The sequence below is a fragment of the Orbicella faveolata genome, unplaced genomic scaffold (genome assembly GCF_042242905.1).
Source record: "Orbicella faveolata isolate gen_17 unplaced genomic scaffold, um_ofav_v1 contig_1, whole genome shotgun sequence".
In the NCBI taxonomy this organism is placed as follows: domain Eukaryota; kingdom Metazoa; phylum Cnidaria; class Anthozoa; order Scleractinia; family Merulinidae; genus Orbicella; species Orbicella faveolata.
In genome coordinates this window covers 37,366,737-37,370,408 of record NW_028301536.1, presented here as the reverse complement: position 1 = coordinate 37,370,408, position 3,672 = coordinate 37,366,737, and the positions used below count along the sequence as shown (strand labels likewise).

General features: G+C 41.3%; 1 long non-coding RNA gene across 1 annotated transcript; it reads right to left on the bottom strand.

Annotated features, from left to right (window-relative positions):
• Positions 1-357: 357 nt before the first annotated feature.
• LOC149118964 (uncharacterized) lies at positions 358-3,668 on the bottom strand. The gene is made up of 2 exons (XR_016202482.1): positions 3,033-3,668; positions 358-2,918 (listed from the first exon to the last, which is right to left on the bottom strand). It is a non-coding gene; the product is annotated as an uncharacterized LOC149118964 (long non-coding RNA).
• Positions 3,669-3,672: the final 4 nt, after the last annotated feature.

The following is a 3,672-nucleotide window of genomic DNA, read 5'->3' as shown; positions in this document are numbered from 1 at the left end:
AACTCCACAATATAATGAAATAAAATAATTTAACTTTTGTAGCTTACTCACCAGTATGTACATATGGGTTATTGACCAAGCGTGAGGTCAAGATGGCTGGATATTGGCCAGGTCTTCTTTTGCGTGTTTATGGACCGACCGTTATCGAGGTCCATAAGCACCCAAAAACAGAACGAGGCCAATATCCCGCCATCTTGACCTCACGCTAGGTCAATAAAGGATTTATTGTATGGGATGAGGAACAAATTTTTCTTGAGGGACACGGGCAAGATAGCGCCATCTTGCCCGTTTGGGTAGCCAATCACAGCGCGGGACTTGATGCTAGTTACACTTATTTCCACCAATAGACAGGAGGGGTCGCGGGCGGAATCATTTCCAACATGTTGTACTTGAAATAAAAAGATAGCACAGTTGATGCAAGCCTGAAAGGAGCTTATTTCTAAGGACAAGAAAATAACAAAAAATACCCCCACTTGAGCACAGAGAGTGGACAACTGCTAAGTGTTTCGAATCCCATACTAGTGGCTGTGATATAAAATGCATAACGTGACCGCTACACTCCATAATGCAGGGTTCTCTTTTAGTTTTGATACTCGTAGTAGTGACCATACTCCATGTGAAATGTAACCCTAACAAACTAGGGAAATGGTAATACCAAAGCTGGAAAGTTTATTACGAAGTCAATGTAGGTTCCGTGTTGATTACTGTTTAGATCCTTCCAGACGCCTGCCTGCCCGGGATTTTCTTTTTACCAGCTTTGCTGAAATGACGTCAGATAAAAAACAACAGCAGGCGTTATCTGGTGTATTTGTAAAGCCCGGTATGATCACGATGATTACTACCAGCTATTGAACGTTTTCACTCAAGGCCAGCAGCCGTACAAGTTCATTGGAACAAAAGAAAGTGCTTGGGTAAGAAACGAGTTCAACACTCACAGGATTGGCTTGGGACGTCCGGGGGACACCAACATGACCGCCGGTTCGTTGTTTTGGGCCATCAATATGGCTTCTGTGATGATTTAGCGCATATAGCTGGGGTGTTCTGGGATGAATAGCAATCTGCTTGTGCCCTGCTTGTGCGCCCCTAAAACACGTGGTACCATGATCTCCGAATGAAATATTGATAGCAACCGGCATGTGCTTTGTATCAGGCTTAATCTGAAATCTTCAGTCCTTTGGGTAAGATTTACATCTAACCAGAGCTGACAGCTCCAGATAGCAATCGTGATCAGCTGCCTGCAGACACAAAACTTTAAAAAAATAACCCTCATTATTATAAACCTTTCGTGCCACACAATACCACTGAACCATCCTTGTAGTCCATTCTGATAAGACATCTATTGCTTATGATCTGTCCCTGGCCATAGGTGTTTCCCGTTGTACTTGTATGACCGGAAAAAAGCGGGAAGCCACTGTATGACAATATCAAGCCTCAACGGCCTCCGGCAACGTTAAATGTTTTAGTAATTTGGGTATCACGCTGACGGCGCAAACAGCCTTATTGTTACTAGTACTTAGCTGAAGTGCCCAGAGCAATAAGCGAAAAAGTACATCTCTGTTCGCGTCAAACTCACCGACGCAAAAACCTCGTTTGAGTCATGATGACGTAATGAAGATCGTGATGACGTACAAAAAGTCACGAGGCGAGAAGAAAATTTACGATGGTACGCGGAAAGGACCCATTCATCCCAGTAAAGAAATTACAATTGTAAATTTATAAATTTGACGCAGGAACTCTCGGCGAATTATCTATGCTGTTAAATATTTACACTGCTTATTTTTGCCCTGACCAGAGTTTCCGGTTCTATCAACTCCAGCCAAGAAACTTCTACCATAAATAGTACAACGTCGCCTCTTTTCGTTCAACGATTGTACTTTTTTTTTTACTATATCGAAAACGCTAACAAACACGAGATTTTACTGATTTCCAGACGTTTCGAAACTCCTGATTGACATAAGGCTAACAACTTCGTTCACGACGCATACTATTTTAAGCCGTTTTAAGAAAGACAATGATGTCTTCTGAATATGGAACAATTTCCCGTCCTTTTTGGGGTTACGACAAGTTAAACAAAAAAAATAGCTCGCATAGGAAACATTCCCGGCCAAGATTTGAACAATGACGAGCATGTAAACAAACACGAGACCGCCTTTGAACGGCGCGAAACTTATTCAAATCATGGATTTTGTGGTTGATGGGGGCATTTCACGGACAAAATGTATTGTCTTTATGAGTCTTATTGTCGAATTACCGTTTTATGCAAAGGAAGTCAATGGTATGAGTAATGCTTACAATGTACTAAAACGCTTCGAGTGGAAACAGAGAGCAGAATATACTAGCATGTGGCTTTTATGAGAACGTTGATTTTTTTGGTGTTTTAGCCGGTGAGGAACCTTCAAGAACTATCGCCATCAATATTAATCATCTACGACTGATGTGAAAGTAACACGCTTAATGCTATGTCTACACCCGAAGGGGTTTGCCAAAATCGAATTCCGCTGAAATTTTTACCTTAAGGTTGGGAGATAAATTGAAAACTTGGTGACTTCTAAACAGCTTCGACCTGAACAACAAAGTGCATAATTGTCATGGAGCAGCCTGGTGGATTGGAAATCAGCCGCTAACTGAGTTGGCATCCATGGCGTCCGCCTTCATCGTAGGAGAGACTATGAAATTACAAAAGTAACTACAATATATCGAGATTTGACTCTATTTAGCCGTTCATTTTTAATCGTCTGGAAGATGTTGGCGCTCTTTCGAAACCGTTGAGTAGTTTTGTGTCTTCGTTTAGCCGGCCAATTAAGGTATTAAATATTCAAAGCAACCAATTATAAGGAAAATGATTCACGGCATGTTCCAAGAACTCGGCGATATTCTCTCTTTTCGTAATTAAGCCGTCTGTCAGAAGTTAGGAAGATCTAAGAATAGAGAAAATTTGTTTTGATAGTTAGTCAGGTGTTCCAGTAAAAGATTTCACATCCGGTTGACGGCTGACGGAAAACTATTAACTCGAGAGATATATTAAAACTTACGTTCGTCTCCACTGAAACCGGGGCTAATATTAACCACGCTGTGACGCAGTTTCAAGCAATACTTCCTTATAGCACGTCGACCTTGATACCTGAAAACAGTTCCACGCTATTTCAGTTTCCACTGGGGAAAAATTTAGAAAAAAATAGTATAGTCTTGTTTTTCTCACGATCGTTCCAAATTCTAGTGAAACAAGTATAAGTTAATCAACTCGTGTGCCAAACCAAGCCCAAGGGAGAGGCGAATGGTGGACTAATCGCAATCCCGACGGCTAATGGTTATATTTGTTTAACTTCTTCACCGATCTGCTAACTCGTGAATTCTCTGAACTCTAAGATAATGTAAGCGCCTTTCTAAGGGTCTTCTTACGTTTTTTTTTTATTATTATTTTAAGATATTTTATTTTCCCGTTAAAAGAATCCCTCAGGAAGCACGCTCGCGTAGCAGCGTAACACAGCCGGCCATCTAAAATGTGCCTGCGACAGCTGGGGTATTGGATATGACAACAAAACAACAGCAAAGGATCGAAGACTGTATAGTCAAACCCGAATATCTTTTTACGGTTTTTAAGTTCGTTTTTGCCTGTTTTGTAGGAATATTTCTGGTCGTACAGTCAGCGAACCGGTTGACTTAGCCACGGGG